Below are 19,524 nucleotides of genomic sequence, written 5' to 3' on the forward strand. Positions count from 1 at the left end.
ATGTTGCATGATTTTCACAGTTGGTACTATTAAATAATAATTAATATTTGACAAGTACAAAATCACAGCAATTTGTGTTTTAATTTTCTGTGATAATGCGACAAGATTGGCCCCGTAACACGAACCATCCTTTGAATTAGTGCCGTGAATTAGATTTAATTGTAATCACGACAGCCCACTGAGAACATCATTCAAGACAAAAAAAAAAAAAAAACCTACAGAAAAACTCTCATAGCACAATAAAACAATATTTATAATTCATTATAATTGATACTTTACACTAATAAAAACCAATTACATGCGTTTTATTTTTGATAAAATATTTTCATATTCACAAAATAATAGTTTATATATATTTTTAATTAATGTTCTCTATGCTAAATGAACTAAACGTTTTTTGTTTGTTTAAAACAAGAATAGATCCACAATGTAACATGTACACAGTATTTGTCGTAATAAAGATGATAAAACATGAAACTACCACATGCTGTTAGAATAATTGTTTCCGAGTTGTGAATACTGTAAATAGTATTATACAACGTCTGGTTTTGAGAAAGATACTCTGATGAATTATATTATTACCCAGTGGCGGATCCAGAAAATTCATTTGGGGGGGGGGGGGGGCAATGGCATGAGGTGAAATGCCAATGGAACTTTGGGGGAGATTTGGAGGGGATCGTAAAAAAAGGAAAATTGATATATAATAAAATTATAACTGTCGCAAAATTTAGGGGGGCGGGTGAAACGGTGACAAAGAGAATGGCACGAATCACACACTGCGTGTAACCATGTACATATCCCCGCTCGGGACATAACTTGCACGTGAACCTTCCCTCCGTACATACTAATTTATGGTGACTGCTATTCTTCCGGAACAGTATTTCGTCCCTAATCAGAGATATTTGGCAACGCCAGAGTAACGACTGTCACGGAATTACCAGAATAGATGAATGGCAACTGTCATAAGAGGCTCCATGCCTTTCCCTGGGCCTTGTTTTACGACCTAACGCTTAATTAATTCCAAACGAAATCTGCTCGCGATGGTACAGGCGCTGTGACGAATGGCGAAACTATGATGTGATTATTAGGATTTATAAAATTAGACCCGGCCTGTGTGCACAGGGTGCCAGATTTATGGGGGTCGCAACGGGCCACTCTCAGCACTTCAACAACTAAGTGGAAGTAATTCTTCTAATATACGGCGAAATGTTGGTTTTAGAAAATGGCCTACCTTTACCATTTCAGTTTTCAGTTTTCATCCAGTTATAAAATACCCAATTCTGCTGAAGAGGACCGCGATCGCGATGGTGTGATAAACGACACCACTAGAGCACATTGATTTATTAATCATCGGATATTGGATGTCAAACATTTGTTAATTCTGACACATAGCTTTTGAGGAAACCGCGACATTTTTTCCATATGCAGGAAGGTATATTTTCTATGCACCACCCCACACAGGCCAGCTCATAGCACTGGTTGGGACGGGGAAAAGTCCAATCAGAGCAATGGTCCACCGAAAGAGTTCGACCCTACGACTCGAGCACCTCAGACAAACGGTCTACTGAGGTAGACTCCGCACTGTGGTGGTGTAGTGGCTGGTAGGTACTGGGTTTACATCCCTGTACTGGTTCCCACAAGGATGGAGTCATAACGGTTCAATGAGGTGTAGGGCCATTAGAATCGATCCTCATGGCACATGGGTTATTTCTCCTTCCAGCCAGTTCTCCTCAACTGATGTAACAAAGGCCGTGGCTTGTTTTATATATCCTGTCTGTGGGATGGTATACATAAAACCAAACGATCCCTTGCTTTTAATCGAAAAACGTAGCCCATGGAGTGTAGTGAGTTCAAGGTTTCCGGACTCTCCCCCGCCTCCCCCCTCCTCCCCAAGGCCTCTTTCTCTCTCTCTCTCTCTCTCTCTCTCTCTCTCTCTCTCTCTCTCTCTCTCTCTCTCTCTCTCTCTCTCTTACTAACTACATGCACTAACAACCATCAAATCACTGCTCTAAACAGATTGCCCAGATAGCCGAGGTGTGTGTGTGTGTTATGAACTGTTATTGGATATAAGCACGTCACTCAAATTAAAGTTTTTGTTTAAAGACAGTACTAGAACACATTGAATAATCAATCATCGGCTATTTGATGTCAAACGTTTGGTAATTTTGTTTTTGATTAGCAGAGGGATCTTTTATATGCATTTTCAAGAGACAGGATACCACATACACGGCCTTTCTATACCAGTGGGGCACTGGTTGGGATGGGGGACAAGTGGGCACGACGAGGAGGTTCGATCTTACGACCCAAGCACTCCAGGCGAGCGCTCTACCGACTGATCTAAATCCTGATCACAGTTAAAATGAACTCAAAAATGCAGAAAAATACCTTCACAAGGTGTCAAGAAATCCTTCATTGCAACCAGTTCAGAATTGTTTTACTTAAAATAAAACCTAACACAGACAAAAAACCAATAACCCACCCCCCCCCCCCCCCATACACACCTTGTTACGAGTTTTGCACATATTGGTATACATGTACATGTACTCTTCCCCCAAACGGGGACGGGATTTAGCTGTCAGTTGAGTGCTCGCTTGAGGTGCTTGCGTCGCAGGATCGAACCACCTCAGTAGATCCATTCAACTGATTGGTTTTTTTTTCGTTCCATCAAGTGCACCACAACTGGTCAAAGGCCGTGGTATGTTCTTTCCTGTTTGTGGGAAAGTGCATATAAAAGATCCCTTGCTGCATCAGGAAAATCGTAGCGGGTTTACCAATAACCGATGATTAATTAATCAATGTGCTCCAGTGGTGTCGTTAAACAAAATAAACTTTCTCCCCAACACCCCCATTCTCAGTCCATAGTTAATTTTAAATTCTACATTTTGACAAGACAGCAAGCCGTGGTTACACTATGGAATACACGACACTTTGTTGAGTATGGTTAAGGCAATTGAGAATGAAAGACAGATGGAAAAAAAACCTTATTCAGGTCATAATTATGTATTAACCTCCACGTTCTGACAGCAATCCCCAGGACGCAACACCTATATGTACCAGGCCAGCAAATTTGATTATTTCTCTTCCCTCTAGTACTGTTAATAAATATAGTCCTACTTCTGTCTTTCATCCACGTCTGAAAAATAACAAGACGGATTCTACTCATGGAATCAAACGAGACTGAAGATGGCACTACTGAACACTGCACATCGCACGGAGCTGGTGAGGAATACGTAATCACTATCAAACAGAAAGTCTGGCAGTGAGTTAAAAGCTGTCCCGTCTCACATCCTGAGGACATCTGCCAAAACAAGACTGTTGCAACAGTTTATTATCGCCTTTTGAAAGTAAGCAAACATCTACCGCATAACATTACACAACTTCATTTGGGATGCACGTGCTGCTTCCTGAAGCCAGGTATACTTGTTTATGACAAAACCCTTTTCTGCAAAGGAGGAAACTTCAAAATAAAGCTACAGTCTAGACGGAGTGTAATACTGGTCGATAAATATAGCCAGTTATAATGTCAGAATATTTGTTTCGTATTGCACATCCGTTTAGTGGTGTAGCCAGATATTATGCCAGAATATTTGTTTTGCATAGCACGTAGGATTAGTGGTGGTGATCGTAGGTCGATGGTTTATTTTGTAATGCAGCCAGTGCACCACGACTGGTATATCAAAGTCCGTGGTATGTGCTATCCTGTCTGTGAACTGGTGCATATAAAAGATCCCTTGCAACTAATGAAAACAATTAGCGGGTTTTCTCTCTATGACAATGTCAAAATAACTAAATGTTTGATATCCTATAGCCGATGATTAATAAATCAAGGTGCTCTAGTGGTATCGTTAAAGAAAACTTTATTTTGTAATGATGCTGGGGAAAGCTAAGATGGTTGTGATGATGGTGGTGATATAAATGACGGTAGTGACGATGTGTGAAGTTGTGTAATGGTTTTATACTGACTGGTGGTGACAGTGCTAGTGGTGGTGATGGTGCTAATGGTAACCATGGTGTAAGAAGTTGTGTAGTGGTTGCATAGTGACAGGTAGTTGTGACAGTGTTAGCGGTGGTGGTGTTGGTGGTAACCTTGATGTAAGAAACTGTGACATTGGTAGTGATGAGTATGCTAGTGGTGGTGGTGGAGTTGATGGTAACCGTGGTGCAAGACATGTAATAATCGCATAGTAACGTTAGTGAAGGTGTACGAAGTTGTGGAGTGGTCGAAAAGTGTTGATGTAGTGGTGACATTGGTGTTGGTAATTGTACGTGTAATTGTAAGTGCACTGTGTTACGTAGTATTTCTCCGAAGTTTGGCTCCCCACAGCATAAACAACTATTTAAGAATCGTTGAGCTCTAGATGGAAAGAGAATAAAACCATCGACTTCATATATTACACGGCAATGCGCTTTACCCACTAAGCTTGATATTCCACTTATCTTACAATGACAAATGACGTCACGCAATTGTTAGACGCTTGGAAGGGAACTTTGGCTCCACACTGCATAAAACGTGGCCTTCTAATCCAAAACGATATCCCGTTCTACCCACTAAGCTCAATATTGCAATTAAGTTACAATGACAAATGACGTCCCGCAATTTTTAGAGCTTTGTAGTGAGGTTTGGCACAGCATAAACAAGTAGTTAAGAATCACTGAACTCTAGATGCGACGAGAATAAAACCATCGATTTCATATATTACACGGCATTGCGCTCTACCTACTAAGCTCCATATTCAACTTAAGGAGCAATGACTAATTTCTTCACGCAATTGTTATACTCTTGGAACCTAAGTTTAGCTCCACACAACATAAACAACAGTCTAAGAATCGTTGGGCAGTGTTTGGAATGAGTTATAAAACCATCGACATGATATATTACAAAACAAAGTACTACCCACTAAGCTCAATATTGCCATTAACTCACAATTAAAAAAAATGACATCACGCAATTGTTAGATGCTTAGAAGCGACGTTTAGACTGGTTGGGACGAGAATCAAACCATCAACTTAATATCCTACACAACATTGTGCACAAGCCAATTATGTTACAATGACAAATGACGTCACGCATTTGTTAGACCCTTGGAAGCAGAGTTTAGCTCCACACAGCATAAATAATGATTTGAGAATCGTTGAGATCTAGATGGGAGGAGAATAAAACCATAACTCCATATCTTACACGGCATTGCGCTCGAGACAGTAAATTCGATATTCCAGTTATGTTACAATGACAAATGACGTCACGCAATAGTTAGATGCTTGAATTTCAATTAATGTATTATGTCAAATTATATCGTGGAGAGGCATTTAGATAGGCCTACAGCCTGTTTGCCGATCCATTTCAATTATTTCAAATGAATAAATATTGTTTTAAAAAAAAGAAGAAAAAACGAAAAACGAAAGCGAAGTTTGGCTTCCCCACAGCATAAACAACGATCTAATAACTATGGCGCAGTGGTTGAGACGAGAATAAAACCATCAACTTCTTATCCTACACGACATCGTGCACGACCCAATAAGCTTAATGCCGCACACCCTAGTTCCATCCAGCGAAAATAAATTATAATTTAGTTTATCTACAAACCTGTAACACACTTAGATCACGTTTTTATCAAATGGAGTGAAAAAGCAGGTTTTATATCGATAAATACCATGGGAATCCCCATGTCCCAATTGCTTGAAATAATTTTGAAAGTTAGTATTCTGATGTCACCGGTAGAAGCACAACAATGCCTACGTCACGACAAATTTCACAGACTTGGGTTTTCCGTTGAACCTCTCCTGGACATGTTCCAACTGTTCTGTCCTGGTTGTATCCCCTCTCCAGATTCGTCTTCTTAGCAAAGGTTAGCGGTTTTAAGGGTTTGTAACGTTTTGTATTGAGACACTTACTTGTTTGCCACTTTATTGTGGCTGAAAATGTTCACCGCCGCTGGAAACGTCTCCAACTTCCTCCACCTTCGGATGTTTCTTCGCGAATCGTGCACAAGTATCCGTACACCAAAATGATCACGGTTGCCCGATATACCAACGTCTGTATTAGACAATATACTGGATCAACGCTTCCTTAACGTTTTTTCTCCAACACGTTTTGTGAAAAAATGCAAAAAATGCACAGCACACTCGACAAACATCTGGTTACCAAAAAGCACTTTTGTGAATGGAAATGTAGTATGGTCTAAATAATTGGTAAGTAAAGTGCAATTTTATTTGTGAAAAACCACCAACATCATAGCGAAACACAACACGCCGTAATGGTTAACAACTAAACGTAACTTGCCATTAATGTCCCTTTAAAATTGATATCACGCAATTGTCAGACTCTTGGAAGAGCAGTTTCACTTCCCACAGCATAAATAACCATCTAAGAATAATTGGGCAGTAGTAGGGACGAGAATAAAACCATCGACTTCATATTCCAACACAACGCCCGTACTAACAAGCTCAATATGTAATTTTGTTACAATGACAAATGACGTCACGCAATTGTTAGACGCTTGGAAACGAAGTTTTTCTCCCCACAGCATAAACAACAATATAAGAATCGTTTTCATTGTCCACTAGTATGGGACGAGAATAAAACCATCGACTTCATATATTACAGCTCTAATCTGCTCTAATATTGACTCTTCGATATTCCAATTTTGGGGCGTGACAAATGACGTTCTGCAATTGTTAGACGCTTGTCGAGGTATCTTTGGCTCCCAAACAGTATAAACAACAATATAAGAATGTTTTCATTGTTGTAGGGACAATAATAAAACCATCAACTTTCATGTCGTACAGAAATCATGCACTAGCCACTAAGCTTAATATTAACGTCTCTTTACTGACAAAAAAAATTTCGCCTTCAGCATGTCACGCAATTGTTAGACACTTGGAAGCGACGTTTTCCCACACCCCACCACTCATCACAAATCGTTGGGCACTGCAGGTGATGAGAATAAAACCATCGACTCCACATCCTATACGACATCGCGTTCTAACCAATAAGCTCAATATTGCCATTATATTACAATGATCTAAGAATCAGATATTACACTACAACGCCCTCTACCCACTTAGCTCAATATTGTAATTATGTTAGAATGACAAAAGACGTCATACAATTGTGAGACGTTTAGAACCAAAGTCTGGCTCCCAATATCATAAACAACTATTTAAGAATCGTTGAATGGGATGGGAGGAGAATAAAACCATCGACTTCATAAATTACACTGCAATGCCTCAATATTAAAATTATGTTACAATAACAAAATGACGTCATTCAATTATTGTTAGACCCTTGGAGATAAAGTTTGACTCTCCAAACCATTAACAACGATCTAAGAAACGTTCGGCACTGGTTGGGACGGAAATAAAAACATAACCTTCTTATCGTACACGACATCGCACTCTGCCCATTGAGGTCAATATTGCTATTATGTTACAACAGCGAATGACGTCACGCAATTGTTAGACACTTGAAAGTGAGGTTTGCCCATTCCCCCACCACACGGCAGAAATCGTTTGGCACTGGCTGAGATGAAACTGATACCAGCGACTCCATATCCTATACAACATCGCACTAACCGGCCTCGGTGGCGTCGTGGTAGGCCATCGGTCTACAGGCTGGTAGGCACTGGGTTCGGATCCCAGTCGAGGCATGGGATTTTTAATCCAGATACTGACTCCAAACCCTGAGTGAGTGCTCCGCAAGGCTCAATGGGTAGGTGTGAACCACTTGCACCGACCAGTGATCCATAACTGGTTCAACAAAGGCCATGGTTTGTGCTATCCTGCATGTGGGAAGCGCAAATAAAAGATCCCTTGCTGCTAATCGGAAGAGTAGCCTATATAGTGGCGACAGCGGGTTTCCTCTCAAAATCTGTGTGGTCCTTAACCATATGTCTGACGCCATATAACCGTAAATAAAATGTGTTAAGTGCGTCGTTAAATAAAACATTTCTTTATTTTCTTTCTAGCTAATAAGCTGAATATTGCCTTTGTGTTACTATGGAAATCAAATGACGTCATACACCCGGTGTGTTTTGGGCCTTATCCTACACGACATCGCGCTCTACCCATTGAGGTCATATTACAATAGAAAATGACGTCACGCAATTGTTACGCGCTGGGACGCGACGTTTGCCCACACCCCCACCACACAGCACAAATCGTTGGGAACTGACTGGGATGAGAATAAAACCATCGACTCCATATCCTACACGACATCGCTTTCCAGGCAATAAGCTCAATATTGCCATTGTCGTACAATGATAAATGACGTCATACAATTATTAGACTCTAGAGCTCTAGATGGGAAGAGAATAAAACAATCGACTTCATATATTACAGGGCAATGCGCTCTACCCACTTAGCTCGATATTCCACATATGTTACAATGACAAATGACTTCACATAATTGTTAGAAGCTTGGGGGCGAAATTTGGCTAATCCCAGTATAGACAACGATTTAACCATCTTTGGATGAGTGGTTGGTACGAGAATCAAAGCACCAACTTCATATCCTACACGACATCGTGTTCTAGCCAATAAGCTCAATATTGCCAATATGTTACAAAGACAATGATGTCATACAATTAGTATACTTCTGGAACCGAAGTTTGGCTTCCCACAGCATAAACAACTATTTAAGAATCGTTGAGCTCTAGATGGAAAGAGAATAAAACCATCGACTTCATATATTACACGGCAATGCGCTTTACCCACTAAGCTTAATATTCCACTTATCTTACAATGACAAATGACGTCACGCAATTGTTAGACGCTTGGAAGGGAACTTTGGCTCCCCACTGCATAAAACGTGGCCTTCTAATCCAAAACGATATCCCGTTCTACCCACTAAGCTCAACATTGCAATTAAGTTACAATGACAAATGACGTCACGCATTTGTTAGACCCTTGGAAGCAGAGTTTAGCTCCACACAGCATAAATAATGATTTGAGAATCGTTGAGATCTAGATGGGAGGAGAATAAAACCATAACTCCATATCTTACACGGCATTGTGCTCGAGACAGTAAATTCGATATTCCAGTTATGTTACAATGACAAATGACGTCACGCAATAGTTAGATGCTTGAATTTCAATTAATATATTATGTCAAATTATATCGTGGAGAGGCATTTACATAGGCCTACAGCCTGTTTGCCGATCCATTTCAATTATTTCAAATGAATAAATATAGTTTAAAAAAAAGAAAAAAAAGAAAAACGAAAGCGAAGTTTGGCTTCCCCACAGCATAAACAACGATCTAATAACTATGGGGAAGTGGTTGGGACGAGAATAAAACCATCAACTTCATATCTTACACGACATCGTGCACGATCCAATAAGCTTAATATTGACATCACGCAATTGTCAGGGTCTTGGAAGAGCAGTTTCACTCCCCACGGCATAAACAGCCATTTAAGAATCATTGGGCAGTAGTAGGGACGAGAATAAAACCACCGACTTCAAATATTACACTACAACGCCCTCTACCAACAAAGCTCAATATTGTAATTTTGTTAGAATGACAAATGACGTCACACAATTGTTGGATGCTTGGAAGCGAATTTTCTCTCCCCACAGCATAAACAATAATATAAGAATGTTTTCATTGTCCACTGTATGGGACAATAATAAAACAATCAACTCCATAGCTTACAGGACAACTCGCTCTACCCACTAATCTGAATATTGACTCTTTACAATGACACATGTCACGCAATTGTTAGACACTTGAAAGCGACGTTTTTCCACACCCCACCACTCATCACAAATCGTTGGGCACTGGAGGTGATGAGAATAAAACCATCAACTCCACATCCTATACGACATCGCGTTCTAACCAATAAGCTCAATATTGCCATTATATTACAATGATCTAAGAATCAGATATTACACTACAACGCCCTCTACCCACTTAGCTCAATATTGTAATTATGTTAGAATGACAAAAGACGTCATACAATTGTTAGACTTTTAGAAGCAAAGTCTAGCTCCCAATATCATAAACAACTATTTAAGAATCGTTGAATGGGATGGGAGGAGAATAAAACCATCGACTTCATATATTACACGGCAATGCCTCTACCCAATACATTCGATAGTCCAGTTATGTTACAATGACAAATGACGTCACGCAATTGTTAGACGCTTGGAAGCAAAGTTTGACTCCGCACATCATAAACAACGATTTAAGAATCATTGAACACTGGATGGGATAAGAATACAACTATCGACTTCTTACCCTATACGGCAATGCGTTCTAATCATTAGCTCAATATTAAAATTATGTTACAATAACAAAATGACGTCATTCAATTATTGTTAGACCCTTCGAGATAAAGTTTGGCTCCCCAAAGCATTAACAAGGATCTAAGAAACGTTCGGCACTGGTTGGGACGGAAATAAAAACATCGCCTTCTTATCCTACACGACATCGCACTCTGCCCATTGAGGTCAATATTGCGATTATATTACAACAGCGAATGTTAGACACTTGGAAGCGAGGTTTGCCCATTCCCTCACCACACAGCACAAATCGTTTGGCACTGGCTGGGATGAAACTGAAATTAGCGACTCCATATCGTATATGACATCGCGCTCTAGCCAATAAGCTGAATATTGCCTTTTATTTGTGTTACAATGGAAATCAAATGACGTTATACACTTGTTATATGTTGTAATAACAAAATAAGAAATGGCATCACTCAATTGTTGGACGTTTGGAAGGAAGGTTTGGCTCCCCACACCATAAACAACGATTTAAGAATCGTTTAACACTGGATGGGACAAGAATAAAACCATCGACTCGATATCTTATATGACATCGCACTCTAACCAAGACGCTCAATATTGTCATTATGGTACAATGGCAAATGATATAATACAATTGTTTGACCGTTGCAATCGACGTTTGGCTTCTCACAACATAAACAACGATTTAAGATTCGTTGGATACTGAATGCGACGAGCATAAAACTATCGACTCCTTACCCTATGCCGCAATACGCTGTATGTATTAGCTTAATATTGGCATTATGTCGTAATAACAAAATTACATCACGTAATTGTTGTTAGACCCTTGGAAGTAAAGTTTAGCTCCCAAAGCATTAACAATGATCTAATAATTATTAGGCAGTGGTAGGGACGAGAAAAAATGCATTGATTTCACATATTACACAACAAGCGCTCTACCCAATAAATTCGATATTCCAGTTATGTTACATTGACAAATGACGTCACGCAGTTGTTAGACGCTTGGAAGCGAAGTTCGCCTCCTCACAGCATAAACATTTGATTGGAAGAAGAATAAAACCATCGACTCCCTATCTTACAGGACATCGCGTAATCTGAATATGGTCATTCATTTACAATTTATGATGACAAATGACGTCACGCAATTATTACAAGCTTGGACGCGAAGTTTGCCCTACCCCCAGTACACAGCACAAATGGTTGAGCACTGACTTGGATGAGAATAAAACCATCGACTCCATATCCTATACGAAATCGCGCTCTAGGCAATAAGCTCAATATTGCCATTGTCTTACAATGACAAATGACGTCATACAATAATTAGATCCTTAGAACCGAAGTTTCGCTCCACACAGAATAAACAACGATTTAAGAATCGTTGATTTCTAGAGAATAAAACAATCGAATCCACTTATGGTACATTGATTCCATATCTTAAATGATATCGCGCTCTACCCACTAAGCTCAGTATTGCCATTATGTTACAATGGCAAATGATGTCATGTTAGACAGATCGAAGTTTGGCTCCTCAAAACAATGGATGGGACGAGAATAAAACTATCGACTTCTTGCCCTATACGGCAATGCGCTCTACCAATTAGCTCAATACTGAAATTATGTTACACTAACAAAATGACGTCACGCAATTTTCGTTAGACCCCAGGAAGTAAAGATTGGCTCCCCAAACCATTAACAACGATCTAAGAATTATTAGGCAGTGGTAGGGATGAAAATAAAAACTTCACCATCTTATCCTACACGACATCACTCTCTACACATAAAGGTCAATATTGCAATTATGATAGAATCGCGAGTGACGTCACGCATTTGTTAGACGCTTGTAGGTGAGGTTTGGCTCCCCATAGCATAAACAACTATTCAAGAATCCTTGGGCAGTGGTTGGGACGAGAATAAAACCATCAACTTCATATCCTACACGGCATCGTACACGAGCCAATAAGCTCAATATTAGCATTATGTTACAGTGACAAATGACGTCACGCATTGTTGGACGTTTGGAAGCGAAGTTTGGCTCCCCACAGCATAAACAACAATATAAAAATCATTGGGATCTGGTTTGGAGAAGAATAAAACCATTGACCCCCTATCTTACAGGACATCGCGCTGTACACACTAATCTGAATATGGCCATTCATTTACAATTTATAATGACGAATGACGTCACGCAATTGTTACATTTTTGGACCAAAGTTTGGCTCCCCATAGCATAAACAACTATTCAAGAATCCTTGAGCAGTGGTTGGGACGAGAATAAAACCATCAATTTCATATCCTACACGGCATCGTACACGAGCAAATAAGCTCAATATTAGCATTATGTTACAGTGACAAATGACGTCATGCAATTGTTAGACCCTTGGAAGGTGGCTCTACACAGCATAAACAATTATTTAATAATCGTTGGGTCTAAATGGAACGGGAATAAAACCATCAACTTCATATATTACACAGCAATTTGTTCTACCCAATAAATTCGATATTCCAGTCTTGTTACAATGACAAATGATGTCACGCAATTGTTGGACGCTTGGAAGAGAAATTTGACTCTCCATAGCATAAACAACTATTTAAGAATCCTTGGACAGTGGTTGGGATGACAATAAAACCATCGACTTCATATGCTAAACGACATCGTGCTTGAGCCAATAAGCTCGATATTCCACTTATGGTACAATGACAAATGACGTCACGCAATTGTTAGACCATGGAAGTAAACCGTTATCCGCGATCAAGACCGCATTTCTGCACAATATAGAGTCGAATGTGAATTTGTCAAAATAGTGGTTGATTCCATGAATTTCTGTCTAGTGTCTCGTCTATAGGAGGACAGCCACTTCCGAGGAGATCTTTTACTGGAAAATACTGGTACACCCTTCCTGCACCGCCAAAAAGAGGACTGTCGCGCTCAGACTAGTTTACTAAATCCAAACTAGCACAGAACAGGGCTTATTGGAATACATATAGCTGTGATGACATGCACTCTTGAATCATTGTCAAAACAGCGATGATATCAGGTGTTCGCAAAAGTTGAACATTTCCAGCAGCCGTCGTGAGTTCTGCTATTATAGCTATGAAGACCGTCACTTCATCTAATACGATGAAAAAAAATGTGTAAGAGTTTCGCCAAAGAGATGAAAAGGTATGCACACATTCAAAATATGGAATAGCATCAGCCATCATATTAGTCATACGCATCGTATTTAATAAACATAGTCTCTAAATGTAATGAATGAATGAATGAATGAATGTTTAACCGACACCCCAGCACGAAAAATACGGCATGAGTTCGACCCGTACCCTCTTTCAACGGTTGGGTAGTTTTAGGGTTAGGGTTAGTTTTAGAGCCTTTGATATAGAATACATCGGCTATTGGGTGTCAAACCCTCTAAATGTCTACCATAAAAGGTTTTTTATTGCCATTAGGAGTCCCCCAGGAGTGAAAAGGCAATACTTTTTATATTAAAACGCACTTTTAATTCAACATCTCTGGGAACAATTTAACAGCTAACGTTTGTTTTGTGTAACGACACCACTAGAGTACATTAATTAATTCATCATCGGTTATTGATTATCAAACATTTGGTAATTCTGACATATAATGTTCGAGGAAACCCGATACATTATTTTCATTATCAGCAAGGAATCTTTTATGCGCACTTTCTCCACAAACAGGATAGCATATACCACGGCTTTTGATATATCATTCGTGGGGCATTAGTTGGGATGGGAGAAAAACACAATTAGATAATGGGTACACCGGGTGTTTTCGATCCTTCGACCAAAGCACCCCAGGCGAGTGATCTACCGACTGGAGAAAGTATTGATAATATATCACATCAAACTTGAATTCAGTCTGTAATCATCCTGTTCAGTAATTTTCCGCTTCGCCAGTTCACGGGGCAGGAATTCTGTGTTTTGTTGATTTAGTATAATTGGGGTTTTCCTTCGTTTTCTTCTGAAACTGCTTTTCAGCCATAAGAAGTGTGGCCTTTCTCCACGACATCTACTTAATCAAATACATTTAATTTTTTTTTTTTTTTTTTATATATTTTGTTTACCATTCTGTAGGACCTCTCTCCTTTCTACGCCAATATTTGTAGTCTAATGAATGGGGCTCATTTGTGTGGCAACAGTGTGTCGTTGTCATCACTTTGTGCACGATCATCAGTGTGGGTCTTTGGGTGTTGCTGCCCGTTATACCGTTGTTAAGGGATAATTGGGCCCGTAGGAATCGGAGGGGGCAGCGGAGGTGAGGGCGGCTGATATCCCCACTTGAGAACGAAAATGTGTTTTTTGGCCCTACTCTATATAAATAAAGATAAAAATATGACATATCTGCGTCCCCACCACCATCACACCCGTCACTAAAGACATCCACTAGAGACTGTGATATTACGGCTTTGAGTGTGATAAAATGCACTGTCGTGTTCTTCAACAATGTTTTTCAAAGTAAACAAATCGACCGTCTCGGTGGTAATTAGAGGTATACGCATTTGCGATTGTAGGCAAAATTAATTATAGGAAAAAATGGACGAAACCAATATTTGTGTCTTATCTATTTGATTCAGATTCAGGAGACAGTAAAGATCTGTCTGGTATTTGGTATCTTGTTGTTTATAAAGCACGAACAGCTATGAAGAGATCTGTGCGGGAATGTGAAAAGTAGCACTTAGCACCTCCCCCGCACCACATTTCCAGTTTAAAATGCACTTTATGTATTAACTGTTTTGTTCATGTAGATTTCATCATCGTTTTACATGAATTATTTACTCACTGCTTCATTAAGATGCAAGGTTGAGTCTTTGTCATATTATGAACACCATAGTTTGGAATAATGTGAGACACAAACATCAAAAACGACACTTTCTGTGTTAACCCCTCGCTTTGAAAAACATGCGTGATGCCTCATTGAAATGGTATTTTGACTTTTCATTAAAAAAAAAATCACAGGAATTTGAAGTGTTGAGATCTCAGGTATAATTTCTTTATTCGAGCATTCAGGGTGAAAATAACATGTCATAGCATGAACTTTTAATTGTTTCAGGTTTGTGTATGTTGATAATGCATAAAACAAATTTAATGTTTTAAAAAGTCGCTGAAAATAACAATTCCGGACAACATGCCTAAAAGGACAAAATAATCCATAACATGAAGGTCAGCCCTCAGCACGAGGATATGAGGCTGGTATGTACTGGGTTTGCATCTCTGTACCGGTTCTCATCTACAGCGAGTTTTAACGACTCGCTAGGTAAGACCATTACACATACTTCTCTCTCACTAACCACTAACAACTAACACACTGTCCTGGACAGACAGCCCAGATTGCTGAGGTGTGTGCGTGGACAACTTCAACCTCAATTGGATATCAGCACGAAAATAAGTATAAATGAATGAATAATATGAGCTGGTATGACTGTCGAATAGTCGTAGATGTCTTAACAAAAGCACGTTGCGATTTATATCAAATCAAATCCAATATTTTAAAATTTGACAAAATTCGTGGAACTGGGTTGAATATCAACATTTAAAAAAACAATTTTAGAGACCCAAAAAACAAAGTATGTCATAACTTGAGATCCAAGTGACGTAGAATGGTTATTCGTTCACTTATTCATCCATGTTTCCATCCACATTCATCCATCCATGATCCACCCATAACACCACACACCTATCCAGTCTTTTATATATCCATTCATCCATCATTGGATACTAACTTAATAACGAACATAACCACCATCATTTCCAGCACATGCATATTATGTACTTTAATTTACGAATTTTACCTATTTCTTTAACTAGATCCTCGTGCACTAACAATATAACATATCGCTTTTGTTATCAGGGGCTACGTATGAACTGATATTACACACCCTCCGGGGAACGAGCATGAACCGGGCAGCTGGCGGAGGCACACGCCCTTTCAATCAAGATACGCCATTTACTTCCAGGAGGAATCTTTCTTTTGTGTTCCGTGTTTGATTCTATTGCCAACACTGGCCCTTTAATACAACATGGCGGTAATTTCTTTGGAAGACCATAGACACGTGGACGCGTGGAACCAGCATTGAGAGTATAAATATACACGTGTAATTAACATGTCAGCCTCTTATTGGTTTCCAAACACTCAAACATTGTCCTTTCTGACAGCGAGAAGAAAAAACTAAATTAAAATCTTCTCAAACGAAAGGAAAAAAAACCCCGTTTGTTGAACTGTCCAGCTCAGTGTTTACTCATTGATTGTTAGGTGTCAAACTCTTTTTCGATTAGTTACGAGTGTTTTTATAAGCACTTTACCACAAACAGGACAGCACATGTCTCGGTCTTTAATACATATAGCATCGATTGCATGGAACAGCGGAATTTTTTTTTCTTCAGACGGGAATCGATTTGAGGAATATTATCAAAAGACAAGCTATTATTGATTCTGTATTTGCTAAATGTCAAAGAAGATCAGCAAAAAATGGAAAGGAATTCAATTTGTTTAATATGTTTTAGGATAGTGTGCGACCCCTAAACAAGTAACCGTGGAAACTAATCAAATTGGTCAGTCAAATGTAATTGAAGTTTTTTTTTTTTCTACAGTTAACTGATTTAAAATATTACGAGCCGAACACAATATTAAAAGAATGTACATTATTAGTTTAAATGTCACAGAAAACTATTGAAGCCGCTCACCCTACTTTCTGAGGTAAGGACTTTGTATTTATTCCATTTGTTCGTAATCGGTATGCGTATACGTGTACGTAATTAATGCATAGATACGAACACACGTACGGAGACGCATAAATGGAATTTACTCCACCTACTTGCATAGAAAATGACTGCTACGAATTACGCATTGCGGTTTTACGTATTATGTACACACATGTATATAGGGATTACGACCAAATGGAATATGCGTCAACCAGTCCGATCAGGCCGACATGGAACATATTGGATTTGCTAAAAGTGATAATTTAAGTGAAGACTTGTAGGTAATGTGCAAGTTAATAGAAACGCTGTAATAGACGAAAACACTTTACTGCTTAAAAACTAGGGTCAGCGGCTTTAATGAAAACTAGACACACGGGGAGAATGGGTGGTAGTAAAAGTCCCTCAGTATGCTTGATTAAAGTAATGTTTGTAAAGCAAAATAAGGCAAGTCAAAACAAGATAGGGCAGGGTTGGTCAAGACTAAGTGGGTTTTTTTTTTTAAGTTAAAGTTTGTTTTGTTTAACGACACCACTAGAACACATTGATGTATTAATCATTGGCTATTGCATGTCAACATTTGGTAACTCTGACATAGTCTTATCAAGGAAACCCGCTACATTTTTCCATTAGTAGCAAGAGGTCTTTTATATGCACCATCCCAGACAGTGTAGCACATACCACGGTCTTTGATATACCAGTCGTGGTGCACTGTCTAGAACATTAAATAGCCCAATGGGCCCACCGACGGGATGCTTTACCACTGGACTACATCCCGCCCAGTCTTTTTATAATGATTCTGTATTGTTAAGGAGATTGGTTCGGTTTTAAAAGATACTCTTGCACCATGGTCGGAATCATTATCTTGTTCACTGTCAAAGTTGATGCCGATCTCGTTGTAAAAAGTCCGTGTTTCAGGCAGAATCCAAGTACCTTATTATTTAGTTTACATTTATATTCATTTCACTTGCTTTTCCACCTTACCCGATAATGTTCTTTTCCACCTACGTTAAATTTATATGCTTCAGTTCACACAGATGACTTTTTAAAAATTGTTATGTGAGACAGCAATACACTTGGAACCGTACCGCAGAGGACTCAGATCGATATTGTCTAAATATATAAAACCTCATCAAATCGGGGATCATCATGTGCGAAATGAATTAAATATTATTTAATAATAATAAATATAAATGAAATGATAATTTGATGACGTCCGTATTCTCCAAGCACTCGTTTGGCGATATCTATATCTTTCTTTAATATTTTTAGATGCTAAATGAAATTCCAGATCTACAGATACAAAAAACACGATGTCTTTATTTTTTGAAGTTTTTATAGACCAATTTGCAGGTCCCAGATGTGTTGTTTAATTGATTACATGTCGACGTTTTTAAGAAAAAGTTGAGTTTACGTGATAAATTTTTCACATCTCATATACGCCGTTAGATACAGAGGTAATCATCAAGCAATAATAATTGAGTTCACTTCCTCACAGTAGTTTAACAGCTATCATTAGCTTTTCTGCTGGGAATACATTAACCACTTCAGAAGTTCGGAATATCCGGAAATACTTTTTTAAGCACATGTCGCTTCCCTGCGGAATAATACAATTCCAGCTTTGCAGTATCAAAACATGTTATCTTTAATGGCTTTCTTTTAATTTCCCACGTGAAGCCAACAGGCGTGGCATTTTTTTTCTTCAGTTATAAATATCTTAATACAATAGGCTAATCGTATTACTCGTTTAGCAAATACGTGTCTATATCAGTTTTGTTGTTAGGACAGATGACCGTTTGGCATTTATAAAAAACATAACAGCATAATTACAGACACTACTTTATCATCTTACTGGTACTATCATTGACATAAACAAATTGTACAAAACTGGTATATGATTTCACATGTTATTTACCAATGAATCATGTAACACAACTGAATTAATTCCCAAAAATTGTGTACTGATATTGCAGTGATTAAAATTGATGTTAGGATATTACTTACTACTTCTCTATCAGTCAATTTACAGTTGATTCCAAATGATCATCAAACCTGTTTTAAGCGGCTACACATAGGAGTAGTCAAAAGTGGCCACTTAGTGCAGGTGGTCACTGATAACAGGCTGCCACTTTTACAATCTTTAAAACAGTTTTTTTAGTTGTTGTTTTGTTTGTGTATTTTGTATGTTTTGTTTTGTGTTGTGTGTGTGTGTGTGTGTTTTGTGAACTTTTTTTTTTAATTTTTTTTTTTTTTTTTTTTTTTTTTTGGTGGTTTTTTTGTGTTGTTGTTTTTTTGTTTATTTTTTTTTGTTTTTTGGGTGTGTTTTTTTCGTGGGGGGTGGGGACTGGTTGCCAATGTAGTGCTAATTAATGGATGAGCTCTCTATAGTTTATATAAATCAACTTTCCACATGCTGCCTTCTTCACAAATAATAAAATGTAACTTAAAACTATAAATGTGCCCTTTTGAAATTAATTCTTTTACTAGTTTATTTTCTTTGTTGATCCCCTGCGTGTGCTGTAACCTCACCGTGGTGCAGGGGTGTAACATTCTCTTTGAGAATGG

General features: G+C 38.6%; 1 long non-coding RNA gene across 1 annotated transcript; it reads left to right on the plus strand.

Annotated features, from left to right (window-relative positions):
* The first annotated feature begins 12,980 nt into the window (after positions 1 to 12,980).
* Positions 12,981 to 17,558, plus strand: LOC121371305. The gene is made up of 3 exons (XR_005957784.1): positions 12,981 to 13,408; positions 15,314 to 15,517; positions 16,112 to 17,558. It is a non-coding gene; the product is annotated as an uncharacterized LOC121371305 (long non-coding RNA).
* The last annotated feature ends 1,966 nt before the right edge of the window (positions 17,559 to 19,524 follow it).

Source organism: Gigantopelta aegis, chromosome 4 (assembly GCF_016097555.1).
Source record: "Gigantopelta aegis isolate Gae_Host chromosome 4, Gae_host_genome, whole genome shotgun sequence".
Classification (NCBI taxonomy): Eukaryota; Metazoa; Mollusca; class Gastropoda; order Neomphalida; family Peltospiridae; genus Gigantopelta; species Gigantopelta aegis.